The 18,641-nt window shown below is 38.3% G+C and overlaps 1 pseudogene; it reads left to right on the forward strand.

The window, feature by feature from the left end:
- Positions 1–11,338: 11,338 nt before the first annotated feature.
- Positions 11,339–11,781, forward strand: LOC105714775 (large ribosomal subunit protein uL15-like; annotated as a pseudogene).
- The last annotated feature ends 6,860 nt before the right edge of the window (positions 11,782–18,641 follow it).

Below are 18,641 nucleotides of genomic sequence, written 5' to 3' on the forward strand. Positions count from 1 at the left end.
AGAGACTTAGACTCCCACACAATAATAGTGGGAGACTTTAACACTCCACTCTCAATATTAGACAAATCAATGAGACAGAAAATTAACAAGGATATCTAGGACTTGAACTCAGACCTGGACCAAGCAAACCTAATAGGCATCTACAGAACTCTCCACCCCAAATCCACAGAATACACATTCTTTTCAGCACCACATCACACCTACTCTAAAATTGACCACATAATTGGAAGTAAATCACTCCTCAGCAAATGCAAAAGAACAGAAATCATAACAAACAGTCTCTCAGACCACAGTGCAATCAAATTAGAACTCAGGATTAAGAAACTAACTCAGAACCACACAACTTCATGGAAACTGAACAACTGGCTCTTGAATGTTGGCTGGATAAACAATGAAAGGAATGCAGAAATAAAGATGTTCTTCGAAACCAACAAGAAAAAATACACAACATACCAGAATCTCTGGGACACATTTAAAGCAGTGTCTAGAGGAAATTTTATAGCAATAAATGCACACAAGAAAAGCAAGGAAAGGATCTAAAATCAGCACTCTATCATCAAAATTGAAAGAGCTAGAGGAGAAAGATCAAAAAACTTAAAACCTAGCAGAAGACAAGAAGTAACTACGATCAGAGCAGAACTGAAGGAGATAGAGACACAAAAAACCTTTCAAAAAAATCAACAAATCCAGGAGCTGGTTTTTTGAAAAGATCTACAAAACAGACAGATCACTAGCCAGATTAATAAAAAAGAAAAGGGAGAAGAATTAAATAGATGCAATAAAAAACGATAAAGGGGATATCACCACAGATTCCTCAGAAATACAAACTGCAATTGGAGATTACTGCAAACAACTCTATGCACATAAGCCAGTAAACCTGGTAGAAATGGATAAATTCCTGGACACTTGCACCCTCCCAAGCCTAAACTAGGAAGAAGTTGAAACCTTGAATAGACCAATAACAAGGGCTGAAGTGGAGGCAGCAATTAATAGTCTACCAACCACAAAAAGCCCAGGTCCAGATAGGTTCACAGCCGAAGTCTACCAGACATACAAAGAGGAGCTGGTACCACTCCTTCTGAAAATATTCCAAACAATCCAAAAAGAGGAAATCCTTCCCAAATCATTTTATAAGACCAACATCATCCTGACACCAAAACCCGGCAGAGACTCAACAAGAAAAGAAAACTTCAGGCCAATATCCATGATGAACACAGATGCAAAAATCTTCAATAAAATACTGGCAAACCGATTGCAACAGCACATCAAAAAGCTTATCCATCACGATTAAGTAGGTTTCATCCCAGAGATGCAAGGCTAGTTCAGCATACACAAGTCTATAAACGTAATCCACCACATAAACAGAACCAAAGACAAAAAACACATGATTATCTCAATTGATGCAGAGAAGGTCTTTGACAAAATTCAACAGCCCTTTATGCTAAAAACTCTCAATAAACTAGGTATGGATGGAACATATCTCAAAATAATAAAAGCTATTTAAGACAAACCTACAGCCAATATCATACTGAATGGGCAAAAACTGGAAGCATTCATTCCGTTTGAAATCTGGCACAAGACAAGGATGCCCTCTCTCACCACTCGTATTCAACATAGTATTGGAAGTTCTAGCCAGAGCAATCAGGCAAGAAAAAGAAATAAAGGGTATGCAACAGGGAAAGGAGGAAGTCAAATTGTCTCTATTTGCAGACGACATGATTGTATATCTAGAAGACCCCCTCATCTCAGCCCAAAAGCTCCTGAAACTGATAAGCAACTTCAGCAAAGTCTCAGGATACAAAATCAACTTGCAGAAATCACAAGCATTCCTATACACCAACAACAGATAAACAGAGAGCCAAATCAAGAATGAACTGCCATTCACAGTTGCTACAAAGAGAATAAAATACCTAGGAATACAACTAACAAAGGATGTAAAAGACCTCTTCAAGGAGAACTACAAACCACTGCTCAAGGAAATAAGAGAGGACACAAACAGATGGAAAAACATTCCATGCTCATGGTTAGGAAGAATCAATATTGTGAAAATGGCCATACTGCCCAAAGTAATTTATAGATTCAACACTATCTCTGTCAAGCTACCTATGACCCTCTTCACAGAACTGGAAAAAACCACCTTAAACTTCATACGGAACAAAATGAGAGCCCACATAGCCAAGACAATCCTAAGCAAAAAGAACAAAGTTGGAGGCATCACACTACCTGACTTCAAGTTATACTACAAGGCTACAGTAATCAAAACAGCATGGTACTGGTACCAAAACAGAGATCTAGATCAATGGAACAGTACAGAGGCCTCAGAAGCAACACCACATATCTACAGCCATCTGATCTTTGAACAAACCTGACAAAAACAAGCAATGGGGAAAGGATTCCCTGTTTAATAAATGGTGTTGGGAAAACTGGCTAGCCATGTGCAGAAAGCGGAAACTGGATACCTTCCTGACACCTCACACTAAAATTAACTCCAGATGGATTAAAGACTTCAACATAAGACCTAACAAACACCATAAAAACCCTAGAAGAAAACATAGGCAAAACCATTCAGGACATAGGCATAGGCAAGGACTTCATCACCAAAACACCAAAAGCATTGGCAACAAAAGCCAAAATAGACAAATGGGATCTAATTAAACTCCAGAGCTCTGTACAGTAAAAGAAACAATCATTAGAATGAACTGGCAACTAACAGAATGGGAAAAAAAAATTGCAATCTACCCATGTGACAAAGGGCTAATATCCAGAATCTACAAAGAACTAAAACAGATTTACAAGAAAAAAATAAAAAACCCATTCAAAAGTGGGTAAAGGACATGGACAGACACTTTTCAAAAGAAGACGTATATGAGGCCAACAAACATAGGAAAAAATGCTCATCATCACTGGTCATTAGAGAAATGCAAATCAAAACCACATTGAGATACCACTTCATGCCAGTTAGAATGGCGATCATTAAAAAATCAATAAAAAATCAAGACAACAGATGCTGGAGAGGATGTGGAGAAATAGGAACACTTTTACACTGTTGGTGGGAGTATAAACTAGTTCAACCATTGTGGAAGACAGTGTGGCGATTCCTCAAGGACCTAGAAATAGAAATTCCATTTGACCCAGCAATCCCATTACTGGGTATATATCCAAAGGATTATACATCGTTCTATTATAAAGACACATGCACAGGTATGTTCATAGTGGCACTGTTTATGATAGCAAAGACCTGGAACCAACCCAAATGCCCATCAATGACAGACTGGACAAGGAAAATGTGGCACATATACATCACGGAATATTATGCAGCCATAAAAAACGATGAGTTCGTGTCCTTTGTAGGGACCTGGATGAATCTGGAAACCATCATTCTCAACAAACTGACACAAGAACAGAAAATCAAACACTGCATGTTCTCAGTCATAGGCGGGTGTTGAACAATGAGAACACATGGACACAGGGAGGGGAGCATCACACACTGGGGTCTGTTCGGGGGAATGGGGAGGGATAGCAGGGGTAGGGAGGTTGAGGACAGATAATATGGAGAGAAATGCCAGATATAGGTGACAGCAGGATGGAGGCAGCAAACCACATTGCCACATATGTACCTTTGCAACAATCCTGCATGTCCTTCACCTGTACCCCAGAACCTAAAGTGCAACAACAACAAAAAAATTGCACCTGCACCTAGCACTTTGGGAGGCTGAGACAGGCAGACTGCTTGAGTCCAGAAGTTCGAGACCAGCCTGAGTAACATGGAGAAACTCATCAACAACAACAACAAAAAAAACCTACACAAATTAGCCAGACATGGTAGCACACATCTGCAGTCCCAGCTACTTGAGAAGCCAAGGTGGGAGGACTGCTTGGGCCCAGGAGGTTAAGGCTGCAGTGAGCACTGATCATGCCACTGTACTTCAACTGGGTGATAGAGTAAGACCCTGTCTCAAAATAAATAAATAAACAAACAAACAAACAAACAAACTGCACTTGGAACAAGAAACCAAAAAACGTTTAAATACTGCCCAAAACATGCTACTTGTTTCTGAATCAAGGAATTCAGTTCTCAGTTTGGTTTGATCTGTTTGTGGACTTTTTAAAACATGGTGAGGGAGTTTAACACAGGATAGAGGCAAAAGGCAGCCCTATTTACGGTTTTAAGCTTCATGGAGTTATCCAAAATGCATAGCTGGCAAGGTTTCTGTAGGTAAAACTAGGGGATAAGAGTATTCGCTGCCGACCACTTCCTCTTCTCCAGGGAATTAAGATGGCCTTAAGAGTTTAATTACTAAAGAAACAATAAATAGATCCTAACATAGTTGTGTAGAAACCCCCTAAATAGATGAGGGTGCCCTTTTGGGGAAAAAGTGATGTTATGATGTAGAAACATTAATTTCACCGTTGTTAAAATTGGCATGTAACAGCAGTGTACGGAGGGCTTAGCGGGACTCCAGGAGCGGTCGTGCATCTCTCCACTCCCTTTCTCAATGCTTCCAATTCGCATTCTCCTGGCTATTGGGTTTTTTGACCATCTTCTTCTATCAACGACCTTGGTGCAGCAGCCACAGTAGCAGCAGCCTGCTCCTTTGTAAATGATAGGTATATGGTAACTGTGGCTGTGACTGGGGGACAATTAAAGCTGTGAATTCAGTCAGTCCTCTACCTGTAGCTAGGTTAGACAAGGCTCTTTTAAACAACATGATATTGTGTGTTCTCTTTTTAAAGACCTTGCCTCATTCCTCCAAGCAGGAACTTTGTCAGATGTTCTAGTTTCTCTTAGGCTCTGGGTTTTTGGAGTGATGAGCCACAAATACCACATTCAGTAATATAGTTCTATTGATATATAAAATGACTTGAAGGACTTCACTATTCTAGGACAACCTTCAGACTAAAGGCAATTTCAAAATGTCATCTCAGCCTGTCAGAAACAAAATTCAATAAAAATTAGCAGGCTAGCTTTAAACAAAGTAATACTCCCTACCTCACCCCATATTTCCTGACCTCAAAAAGGAATTGTTTGCATATATTGTAATAACTGTTCCCATATAATTGTGAAATTTGGTGACAGGTAGGAAATAGAAAGAACCATACAAGCCTGTTAAACCAAACTGAATTTGGCCTCAATATGACTCTGTACTCAAGTCCTTACATTAAAAAAAAAAAATGCCACCTAACTTAGTATATAAACTAACTGGAAGACTAACTTAAGAGTAGTGTACAGATACACTCTGGTAACAAATAGCCAAGTCTCAGTCAATTACAGTAGCTGAGCTTCAAGCAATTGCAGGCAGCCAACTGATTGAAATAAAGCAAAAACACTGAGGTACAACCAATTAAGCTGTCTATTTTATTTCCATTGTCTGTCCATAAATGCTGCCTTCCCATGTTGCAGGCCAGAGTTTGCAGGACTTGTTCTGGTTCTGAGAACTGCCTGATTCATGAATCATTCTTTGCTCACCTAAACTCTGTTAAATTTAACTTGCCTAAGGTTTTTCCTTTAAAAAAGAAAAAGTCAAATACCTTTTTTAAAAAAAAAAAAAAAAAAAAAAAAAAAAAAGATTTTCACAAAATCATTTCTCTAATACATCAGAAAAAAAGGAAAAAATAGCAAAAAAATAAGTTGAAATCAATAAAGAAAATATTGCATTCCAACACCATAAACTTCATAAACTGATAGCACAGAAAAGAAATAGAATTCCAAAACATGACTAACATAATATGGCAAGGCTTTCCACTTAATTTTTCCTCGCCTCTCAAAAGCTAGATTGTGAGTCATAAAGATCATGGAGATGCTCATTCAGATCCACAAATCTGGAGAGTATCTAACTGAGCTGGCATCTTTTCCCACTTTTAACAGGGGCATAATGGAAATGGCTGCAGTAGGGAAATAAGTGGAATGAAAGAAGTTTTTTAAAAAGAGGTTAACTTTTGGATTAAATGATAGGGCTCCAGAGACGCAGGTTGAATTGGAGAACAGATCCAAAACCCATGGTATTTGCCCTCCCCACCCTCACTCCATGTTCTCAGCATGTGAATGGGATATACTTCTTATCTAGATGGAGGAAACCTGGTTCAGGGCACTTGATAAAGTATCAGAAGCCTAGGGGTTTTAACTAAAATACACACTCCCTTAACTGAGTCCCCTCTCCCCTGCCATGTCCCCAAATTATAAAATGAGGTTAAGCACAAAATGTCAAATTTTCATCTGTGGTTTTTAGTACAAATAACACTGATCTCAGATAAAATGGAAAGTGATAAGGAAATTATCTACACTATATGAGAACAATCAAAAACTCTAGATGGAGCTGTCCAAGTTAAGTATGAGAAAAGTAAAAAATAGCAAGGAAAATATGCAAGAACATTACAGCAAAAAGGTAGAGCAAAGGAAAGAACAGAAAAGACAAAGAAATCAGTCCAAGCAAAAATGTTATCCAAAGAACAGAAAAAAAATTATCCCCACAAATAATTAAACAACAGAACCAAATAATATGAGCTCCATGTGACAAAAGCTCTTTTTAAAAGACTGTATTTTTATTTTTGTTCAAATGTAGATAAACTCTAAGAGGGCACAGAACTCATTAATAACACTGGTTATGTATGGGGGAGGTGAACCGGATGGATGTAAGATGACAGTGAGCATTCTCACATAGAGCTTTTCTTTGATTTTTGAACTATGTTAACAATATTACCTGTTTTTCTTTAAAAAAAAAAATAAGTAAAAATGAATTCTGGTTAACAAAGAAGCACAGAAGCTCAAAAGCAAGATGATAAAAGGAGATGAAAAGGGAGACTGCAGGCAGATATAAGAAACTAATTGAGGACCAAAACCATGCCAGTAGAGAACTAATAAATAAAATGGAGAGAAGAAGGCATAAAATTGATAGGGCCAAGACTCACGTAAGTGGCAATGAAAAATAAATGTGACTTGTGATGATCAAATGATTGCAAATTAAAAACTCAAAGCTGTCAGAGAAAGCTAACAGTAGTGAAGGAAAGACAAAAGCAATCCAAAAGAAAGATGTTTGATGCCCCTAAAGCAGAAAACTCATAATAGACACCAAAAAAGCATCCAAAAATGTAATAGTCCATTCTCCTGAAGAAAAACATAAATATGCAAAACAAAAAAGCACATAGACCAGGAAAAACTGTTGCACAGCACTCATTACATTCTGGTGAAGTTATTCAACTGCAAGGATAAGGAAAGAATTTTTCAGGTACGTGAGGGGGGTGGGTGGAAGCAAACTGGTACTAAGGATGGTAGGGTAGGTGGCGAGGATTGGGCTGTGATCAGTCTTCTCACAATAACATTCAAAACAAGACAGTGGAAATCTCTCTACGACATTCTAAAGGAAAATATATCCAAGGATATTATACCCAGTCGTGATGACGTTCAAATAAAAAGTCAACAGGCAAACATTCTAAACCATGAAAAATTCAGGGAATACAATACACATGACCTTTCTTAGAAAACAAGATGTGAGTATTCAATCTGTCCAGTTGGGATGTAAAAAAACGAAGAACACATAATAAAAGAATTGGTAGTAAAAGTTCTCTCATTTAAATATAGATAAATTTTTGATAACTGTGTGAATTATCAAAATAGAATGAAACAAATACAGTATAAACCATAACAATTCAAAAATATATATAAGATTAAAAGGAGGAGAGGAAGTAGAGGAATAAAAATGCTAATGTCAGCTGGGCACCGTGACTCATGCCTGCAATCCCAGCACTTTGGGAGGCTGAGGCAAGCAGATCACCTAAGGTCAGGAGTTTGAGACTGACCTGGCCAACATGGTGAAACCCTGCCACTACTAAAAATACAAAGATTAGCTGGGTATGGTGCCAGATGCCTGTAAATCCCAGCTACTCAGGATGCTGAGGCAAGAGAATCACTTGAACCCGGGAGGTGGAGGTTGCAATGAGCCGAGATCATGTCAGTGTACTCCAGCCTGAGCAAGAGTGGGACTCCATCTCAAAAAATAAAAATAAAAAATGGCTGGGTGCGGTGGCTCATGCCTGTAATCCCAGCACTGTGGGAGGCCAAGGCCAATGGATCACCTGAGGTCAGAAGTTCAAGACCAGCCTGACCAACATGGAGAAACCCTGTCTCTACTAAAAATATAAAATCAGCTGGGTATGGTGATGCATGCCTGTAATCCCAGCTACTACTTGGGAGGTTGAGGCAGGAGAATCGCTTGAACTCGGGAGGCAGAGGTTGCAGTGAGCTGAGACCACGCCATTGTACTCCAGCCTGAGGAAGAAAAGCGAAACTCCATCTCAAAAAAATAAAGAATAAAAAAATAAAAATTAATGCTAATGTCTTCATACTTCATATAAGGAATATCAATTAATACTATACAAAACTAAAGCATGTATATATAAAACTAAGATATATCTAACTATACACAAGAAAACCCTCAATTTTTCATATTCTCTTGTGTTAAAAGGGATCATGAGATAATTTAGAAAATAATAATTCCTATGGTAAAAAAAAAAAAATTCGGTTAAATCGAAACAATTCTTTTAGGTTTACTTCAAAGTATTTTAATTTTCTTAGATTCAAGTGAAATTTACATTGTATCTAATAAAATAGTTTGTGTAGTATAATCCTATTTTTAAAGTATATTATCTTTATAGGTGCACAAAATAATATTTGGGATCATGGTTACTAATGTCAATATCAATTGCTTTTAGGTACAGTAGTGGGATTTAGGTCCATTTCTTTTCCTTTCTTTATTGTTTAAATTCTTTAAAATGAGCAAGTATTAACTTTACCAAAAAAAGTGACATTTTAAAAATACAAACCAAGGTTCACATAGATCAAATTGGTTTTCAATCCAATTCTATGAGTATTTTTACGAGCACTTACTACGTGGCAAGTCCATGCTAGGCCTTTGGAATAGATTAGCAAAGAATATAAACACAGCTCCTGCCCTCACACCGCTCTTTGTCTAGGGAAGGTTTTTTTTTTTACTTCATTCAGATCCACTTATCTGCAATCATTTGGACCTTAGTCTCCACAGATGACAATGTTTAATGGCAACTTTATAGCAGTCCTTCTTTGGGATAAATTTATGAGGAGGCCACGCAGACAGATACCTTTAAGGATAGCATCATTTTTGCTTCAATGTCAAAAATCATTTTAATCTGCTACATTTTGCCTTCATTGATTTGGGTACTTGAAAGAGGGTGGAGTAGGAAGCTGGTTGTGAATTCATATTCCAGATCCAACAATTAATGACAGTGAGACCTTGATGAGTCATTTGATCTGAGCCTCCAATTTCTTTTCCTGTGGAAATTGGAGACATAAATGTATTGTTATGAGGACACAATTAAGTTTTCAAATATATAAAGCATTTAGAACAGCATCTCAAACACAGTAAGAAATAAATGTTAGCTATCGCTATTTTTAAATTGCACTGCTTACATCAAAATCACGATTTATTATTTGTCATCGTTGGTTCTACTGTCATCAAGATGGTCTAAAATTAATTTTAAAACATTTCTAGACCGTGTGAGCAGATAATTAAAACATTTAAAAGTAGGTAAAGTTCTTTTTGGATTAAGAAGCTACCTAAAGTAAATTAGCTTTTTTAACCTTTTTGATAAATGAAACTCCAATATAGTCATATTACAAATGACTAAAGGCATATAAGAAAAGGTGTGTAGTCACCAAACTACAAGCTATTATTACAAAAGTATAGATTATGTGTCTGATTAGCCTTGAGGCAAGGAGCTTGAAGTATCTTAATTGCTTGTTACTTTTCCTCCACCTTCTATTGATAAACTTGAAGATAAAGGAGGGTAAATTTGATTTCCTCAAACAAAGAGAACAGATGTTCTATGTTATAAATTATACTAAAAGCCAGTAAGATAAGAGAATGCATATGCATGGTTGTCTAAGTATTTCCAATTTAATATATGTGGCACAAGTAGAAACATTAGGAAAGTTTTGTTTCTTCCTGCCCAGTACTGATTAAACCAATCTGAAGAGTCTCCCACTAAATTAATCATGCCAGAGACAGTGTTCTTTATGACTTCTAAGTTATTGTAACAATGAAAATACCAAGAATCATAGATTTTGGATTAAAAAAAAAACAGGGAACAAACCAAGAAAGTAGAAGGATACATAAAATAAGTGAGAAGAAAAATTATTATAGATTAGATAACCATGACTTAGGGTTAAAAGTCTCAAATACTCACTGAGTGGAGGAGAGGATAGTCTTACTAGTTTGCTGAAGAATTACCATCTACATATAGCCCAAAGGGGAAAAGAGGTAGAAAATCAGCAAAACATAACATGTAGAAAAAGAGAACATTTGGAAGATGGGTTGCTTTTTATCACAATGTGAGCTTCAAAAGGGACTCTTACGTTCCCAAAATTGCCATACTCTAAAATTCTCCTCAAACACAGTACTATAATCTACATGTTTCACAGATACCAGAAGAAAGAAAAGCAGATATTCTTTCTTCTTTCAATTTGAGCCCAGACTGAAAGGATATCCTACAATGTTAAACACCCAAACACGAGCAGGTCAAACGGATACAATATAGCTGAAGTTATTCAATTCAAACCAGAAGTTTGATATTGCAATTCTTTTCTGAAATTCTCTAGGAATCTTTGTTCCATGTCTTAGTTTAAACAGTTAAGAAAAATAAAATGGGGCCGGGCACGGTGGCTCATGCCTGTCCTCGCAGCACTTTAGGAGGCCGAGGTGGGTGGATCCCATGAGGTCACGAGTTTGAGACCAGCCTGGCCAACATGATAAACCCTGTCTCTACTAAAAACACAAAAATTAGCTGGGTGTGGTGGCAGGCACCTGTAATTGCAGATACTCGGGATGCTGATGCAGGAGAATCGTTTGAACTTGGAAGGTGGAGGTTGCAGTGAGTGGAGATCACGTCATTGCACTCCAGCCTGGGTGACAGAGTGACCCTCTGTCTCAGAAAAAAAAAAAAAAAGGAAAGAAAATGAAAGCTGGGTAATGGGTCAGGCCAAGCCAAGTGTTTATTATAAATGCAGTTGCAATCATACTAATTACCACATATAGAGCACTTAGCATGCTTCAGGTATGAGGCTAAATCCTTCACTTACATCATTTATTTATTCTTTTATAAAACTCCTAGCAGGCAAATATTTATGCTTTACAAATGAAAAAGCACAGGATCGTAACAATTAAGTAACCAGAGGTTGCACAACTCCCTATGACATCACAATTTCATCCCTCAGGCCCTTGTTCTCTGGCTAACACCTTTGAAGGCCTACATGGCACTGAAATCCTCAAATAGAAGTAAGTTTATTAGCTCTTTTGTCTGGGCCGTCAACATGCCATCCAGACTGAGGAAGACCTGGAAACTTCGGGGCCACATGAGCCACGGCCACAGCCACATTGGCAAGCACCGGAAGCACCCTGGAGGCCGCGGTAGTGCTGGTGGTATGCATCACCACAGGATCAACTTAGACAAATACCACCCAGGTTACGTTGGGAAAGTTGGTATGAGGCATTATCACTTAAGGAGGAACCAGAGCTTCTGCCCAACAGTCAACCTTGACAAACTGTGGACTTAGGTCAGTGAGCAGACACTGGTGAATGCTGCTGAAAACAAGACTGGGGCTGCTCCCATCATTGATATGGTGCAATGGGTTACTACAAAGTTCTGGGCAAGGGAAAGCTCCCAAAGCAGCCTGTCATTGTGAAGTCCAAATTCTTCAGCAGAAGAGCTGAGGATATTAAGGCTGTTGAGGGGGCCTGTGTCCTGGTGGTTTGAAGCCACATGGAGGGAGGTTCATTAAATGCTGAGTACCTTTTTTTAAAAAAAGAAGAAATAAGTTTATTAAAACAACATTCTGTAAAGGGGGTTGTCTTTGCTTCCTATTTTTATCCATTTGAGGCCCAGGAATCTCAGCTTTTATAGCCTATTAGTTTCTCTCACTCTAAATGTCTGTTTCTAAACATTTCTACAGGACTTAATAAAGCAGTATTTTGTTGAAAACAACAACAAAGACTGGATCCACACTATGGAATGAAATCGTTGATCAACAATCAGTTGATCAAGCAAAATGATTTAGCAAACCACAAATGGAATCTGTTATGCTTCTTATTTTCACTGCTAGTCTTCCCAAGCCATTAGGAAGTATAGATGAGAAAAATGTCTCTGCGTTCATCCTGTTCATCTTTCTCTTCCCTTGTTGCCCAGATTCTGTGGATCTCCTTTTGTATGGCTTACATACTTCTGGTCCCAGACCAGTCCCGGGATGAGGTTGTATTCCATGTGGACCTGCAGTAATAACTGGAGATGCTCTCAATCTCTGTCTGGAGTCACACAATAATCACTTGAAGTAGTGAATCTTTATCAATGGTGTACCTTCACTGTCTCTGCAGAAATGCCTGTTACTAATTAACTAATCCCTACCACTTCACCTGAACTGGCTTCCCCTGGGACCTGTGTTTTCAACCTTCTTCCTGGCAGCCAACTGTAGGAGTGGTGTGTTGTGGTTCCAGCTTTCTCAAAGGAAGATTAACTTCCTGACAGAGGTCCAACTTAAAAATCCCTCCTTCACTGGGCATATTCTGGGTACCATAGTACCTCTACTGAAGACAAGTGCTCAGATTTGTAGTTTCTATATCACTTTCTTCACTGTCTCCTGGGTTTCCCTTCTTGGTTCACCATAGGCTCTGACTTTAAATATTTCTCAAGATGGCATAAGATTTAAATCCAATCAAAATGTTAGAAAACCTCCTTAAACTTTGTTAACTACAAAATAAGAAAGAAGACAAGCAGGAGGAGAAGGAAGAAGGCAAGCAGAAGGGCAAAAAGAAGAAGGAAAAAGAGAGGGAAGTTATACTCAACAGAGAAATGCAAACATCAAGAATCAGTCAGAGTGAAATGTGATCCCAACAGCACTTGAACTCTGCCCCTACCTTGATAGCCCAGGCATAGTTCCAAAGTCATCTCTCTATCAGGTCAGTGCCTCCAACATCCATCCTGCCTTGAGAATCCCTCTATCCGCCCACCAGCCCAAATCTCCCAACTGCCATAAGTAGACTTTCAAGCCCAACATCTGAGCCTAAAGGCATAGCAGCATAACATTTAAAATCTCTGTCATTCAGAGCCTCACTATGGCATTCAGACGAAAAAAAATGAAATTGGAAGCTTTTCAATCACAATTTAATCCAGGCATGCTCATATTTAAAGGATTAAAATTATCCAATTGATTTGGCTTGAGATTTTTTTTTTAAATGTTAAATATTTTGCATTCTTTTTTTTTATTGCATTTTAGGTTTTGGGGTACATGTGAAAAACATGCAAGATTGTTGCATAGGTGCATACGTGGCAGTGTGATTTGCTGCCTTCCTCCCCTTCACCTATATGTTTGCTTGAGATTTTTAACAACAAAATTAGAAAGTAGAAAGAAACGTAAGGTATAAATATTATAAAACAAAATCATCCCTATTTACAGTTGATATGATTGTACACCTGGAAAACCTAAGAGAATCCACTGGAAAATAAATAGAAATGAAGTGGAGTATAAAGTTAATACACAGTAACCAACAGTCATCCTACATCCAAACAACAGCCATATGCCAAGATAATGGAAGAGATAATCCTGTATACAAGAGCAGCAAAGAATATTAAATATCTGGAAATAAACCTAACAAGAAATGTGCAAAATCTATATGAGAAAGACCCTGAAATAATCCCAAAAGACACAAAAGTAGCCAGGCACGGTGGCTCACACCTGTAATCCCAGCACTTTGGGAGGCCGAGGCGGGCGGAACATGATGTCAAGAGATCGAGACCATCCTGACCAACATGGTGAAACCCCGTCTCTACTAAAAAATTTTTTTAAAAATCCAGGTATCCAGGCATGGTGGTGCATGCTTGTAGTCCCAGCTACATGGGAGGCTGAGACAGAAGAATCACTTGAACCGGGAGGCAGAGGTTGCAGTGATCCAAGATTGCACCACTGTATGCCAGCCTGGTGTCAGCAAGATTCCATCTCAAAAAAAAAAAAAAAAAAAAAAAGACACAAAAGTAGACCTAAAAAATAGATATACCATGTTCTTGGAAAGTAACTCTCAGCATTACACATCCATCAATTACCCTAATTAATCTATAAATTTACTATAATGCTCATAAAATTCTAATAGATATTTTGAAATAAACAAGCTGGTTCTAAAGGTATACAAGGAAAAATGAAGAATAACCAGAAATCTCTTTTTTTTCATTGTACTTTAGCTTCTGGGGTACATGTCCAGATCATGCAGGATTGTTGCATAGGTACAAACATGGCAATGTGGTTTGCTGCCTCCATCCCCCGTCACCAACATCTGACATTTCTCCCCATGTTATCTCTCCCCGACCTCCGCACCACACCCCCCGCTGTCCCTCCCTTGCCCCCGCCAACAGACCCCAGTGTGTGATGCTCCCCTCCCTGTATCCATGTGTTCTCATTGTTCATCACCCACCTATGAGTGAGAACATGCAGTGTTTGATTTTCTGTTCTTGTGTCAGTTTGTTGAGAATGATGATTCCCAGATTCATCCATGTCCCTACAAAGGAAACAAACTCATCATTTTTTATGGCTGCATAGTATTCCATGGTGTATATGTGCCACATTTTCCTTGTCCAGTCCATCGTTGATGGGCATTTGGGTTGGTTCCAGGTCTTTGCTATTGTAAACAGTTCTGCTATGAATACACATCTCCATGTGTTTTTATAGTAGAACGATTTATAATCCTTTGGGTATATACCCAGTAATGGGATTGTTGGGTCAAATGGAATTTCTGCTTCTAGGTCCTTGAGGAATCGCCACATTGTCTTCCACAATGGTTGAACTAGTTTACACTCCCACCAACAGTGTAAAAGTGTTCCTTTTTCTCCACATCCTCTCCAGCATCTGTTGTCTCCAGATTTTTTAATGATCACCATTCTAACTGGCGTGAGGTAGTATCTCAATGCGGTTTTGATTTGCATTTCTCTAATAATCAGTGATGATGAACATTTTTTCATATGTTTGTTGGTCTCATATATGTCTTCTTTTGAAAAGTGTCTGTTCATGTCCTTCATCCACTTTTGGATGGTTTTGTTTTTTTCTTGTAAACCTGTTTTAGTTCTTTATAGATTCTGGATATTAGCCCTTTGTCAGATGGATAGATTGCAAAAATTTTTTCCCATTCTGTTGGTTGCTGGTTCACTCTAATGATTGTTTCTTTTGCTGTACAGAAACTCTGGAGTTTAATTAGGTCCCAATTGTCTATTTTGCCTTTTATTGCCAATGCTTTTGGTGTTTTAGTCATGAAGTCCTTGCCTATGCCTATGTCTTCAATGGTTTGTCTATGTTTTCTTCTAGGGTTTTTATGGTGTTTGTTAAGTCTTATGTTGAAGTCTTTAATCCATCTGGAGTTAATTTTAGTGTGAGGTGTCAGGAAGGTATCCAGTTTCCGCTTTCTGCACATGGCTAGCCAGTTTTCCCAACACCATTTATTAAACAGGGAATCCTTTCCCCATTGCTTGTTTTTGTCAGGTTTGTCAAAGATCGGGTGGTTGTAGATATGTGGGGTTGCCTCCAAGGCCTCTGTACTGTTCCATTGGTCTAGATCTCTGTTTTGGTACCAGTACCATGCTGTTTTGATTACTGTAGCCTTGTAGTACGGTTTGAAATCAGGTAGTGTGATGCCTCTGGCTTTGTTCTTTTTGCTTAGGATCGTCTTGGCTATGCCGGCTCTCTTTTGGTTCCAAATGAAGTTTAAGGTGGTTTTTTCCAGTTCTGTGAAGAAGGTAATTGGTAGCTTGATGGGATAGCATTGAATCTATAAATTACTTTGGGCAGTGTAGCCATTTTCACAATATTGATTCTTCCTAACCATGAGCATGGAATGTTTTTCCATCTGTTTGTGTCCTTGCTTATTCCTTGAGCAGTGGTTTGTATTTCTCCTCTAAGAGGTCCCTTACATCCTTTGTTAGTTGTATTCCTAGGTATTTTATTCTCTTTGTAGCAATTGTGAATGGGAGTTTACTCATGATTTGGCTCTCTGTTAGTCTGTTACTGGTGTATAGAAATGCTTGTGATTTCTGCACATTGATTTTGTATCCTGAGACTTTCCTGAAGTTGCTTATCAGTTTAAGGAGATTTTGGGCTGAGATGATAAGGTCTTCTAAATATACAATCATGTTGTCTACAAGTAGAGACAATTTGACTTCCTTTTTTCCTAATTGAATAGCCTTTATTTTTTTTTTCTTGCTTAATTGCTCTGGCTAGAACTTCCAATACTATATGGAATAGGAGTGGTGAGAGAGGGCATCCTTGTCTAGTGCCAGATTTCAAAGGGAATGCTTCCAGTTTTTGCCCATTCAGTATGATATTGGCTGTAGCTTTGTCATAAATAGCTTTTATTGTTTTGAGATATGTTCCTTCGATACCTAGTTTATTGAGAGTTTTTAGCATAAAGGGCTGTTGAATTTTGTAAAGGCCTTCTCTGCATCTATTGAGATATAATGTGGTTTTTGTCTTTGGTTCTGTTTATGTGGTGGATTACGTTTATAGACTTGCGTATGTTGAACCAGCCTTGCATCCCTGGAATGAAGCCTACTTGATTGTGATGGATAAGCTTTTTCATGTGCTGTTGCAGTCGGTTTGCCAGTATTTTATTGAAGATTTTTGCATCTATGTTCATCATGGATATTGGCCTGAAGTTTTGTTTTTTTGTTGAGTCTCTCCCGAGTTTTGGTATCAGGATGACGTTAGTCTCATAAAATGATTTAGGAAGGATTCCCTCTTTTTGAATTGTTTAGAATAGTTTCTGAAGGAATGGAAACAGCTCCTCTTTGTACATCTGGTAGAATTCCGCTGTGAATCCATCTGGACCTGGACTTTTCTTGGTTGGTAGACTATTAATTGCTGCCTCAACTTCAGCCCTTGTTACTGGTCTATTCAAGGTTTCACCTTCTTCCTGGTTTAGTCTTGGGAGGGTGCTAGTGTCCAGGAATTTATCCATTTCTTCCTGGTTTACTGGTTTATGTGCATAGAGTTGTTTGTAGTAATCTCCAATTGTAGTTTGTATTTCTGTGGAATCAGTGGTGATATCCCCTTTATTGTTTTTCCTTGCATCTATTTGATTCTTCTCTCTTTTCTTTTTTTATTAATCTGGCTGGTGGTCTAGTTTGTTGATCTTTTAAAAAAAAACCAGCTCCTGGATTTATTGATTTTTTGAAGGGATTTTTGTGTCTCTATCTCCTTCAATTCTGCTCTGATCTTAGTTATTTCTTGTCTTCTGCTAGCTTTTGAGTTTTTTTGATCTTGCTCCTCCAGCTCTTTCAATTTCGATGATAGGGTATCGACTTTAGATCTTCCCTTGCTTCTCTGGTGGGCATTTATTGCTATAAATTTCCCTCTAGACACTGCTTTAAATGTGTCCCAGAGATTCTGGTACATTGTGTCTTCATTCTCATTGGTTTCAAAGAATACCTTTATTTCTGCCTTCATTTCATTGTTTATCCAGTCGACATTCAGGGGCCAATTGTACAGTTTCCATGAAGCCGTGTGGTTCTGAGTTAGTTTCTTAATTCTGAGTTCTAATTTGATTGTGCCCTGTGGTCTGAGAAACTGTTTTTTATGATTTCCATTCTTTTGCATTTGCTGAGGAGTGATTTACTTCCAATTATGTGGTCAATTTTAGAGTAGGTGCAATGCGATGCTGAGAAGAATGTATACTCTTTGGATTTGGGGTGGAGATTTCTGTAGATGTCTATTAAGTCTGCTTGGTCCAGATCTGAGTTCAAGTCCTGGATATCCTTGTTAATTTTCTGTCTCATTGATCTGTCTAATATTGACAGTGGAGTGTTAAAGTCTCCCACTATTATTGTGTGGGAGTCTAAGTCTCTTTGTAGGTCATTAAGAGCTTGCTTTATGTATCTGGGTGCTCCTGTATTGGGTGCATATATATTCAAAATCATTAGCTCCTCTTATTGCATTGATCCTTTTACCATTATGTGATGCCCTTCTTTGTCGCTTTTGATCTTTGTTGGTTTAAAGTCCATTTTATCAGAGACTATGATTGCAACTCCTGCTTTCTTTTGCTCTCCATTTGCTTGATAAATCTTCATCCCTTTATTTTGAACCTATGTGTGTCCTTGCACGTGAGATGGGTTTCCAGAATACAGCATACTGATGGGTCTTGACTTTTTATGCAATTTGCCAATCTGTGCCTTTTGATTGGGGCATTTAGCCCATTTACATTTAAGGTTAATATTGTTACATGTGAATTTGATACTGCCATTTTGATGCTAGCTGGATGTTTTGCCCATTATTTGATGCATTTTTTTCATTGTGTCGATGGTCTTTACCATTTGGTATGTTTTTGGAGTGGCTGTTACTGGCTGCTCCTTTCCTTGTTTAGTGCTTCTTTCTGGAGCTCTTGTAAGACAGGCCTGGTGGTGACGAAATCTCTGAGCAATTGCTTGTCCATAAATGATTTTCTTTCTCCTTCACTTATGAAGCTTAGTTTGGCTGGATATGAAATTCTGGGTTGAAAGTTCATTTCTTTAAGGATGTTGAATATTGGCCCCCACTCTCTTCTGGTTTGTAGGGTTTCTGCCGAGAGATCCACTGTGAGTCTCACGGGCTT

The sequence above is a fragment of the Aotus nancymaae genome, unplaced genomic scaffold (assembly GCF_030222135.1).
Source record: "Aotus nancymaae isolate 86718 unplaced genomic scaffold, 86718_ANA_hifiasm-v0.15.2.pri h1tg000058l, whole genome shotgun sequence".
NCBI classification, from domain to species: Eukaryota; Metazoa; Chordata; class Mammalia; order Primates; family Aotidae; genus Aotus; species Aotus nancymaae.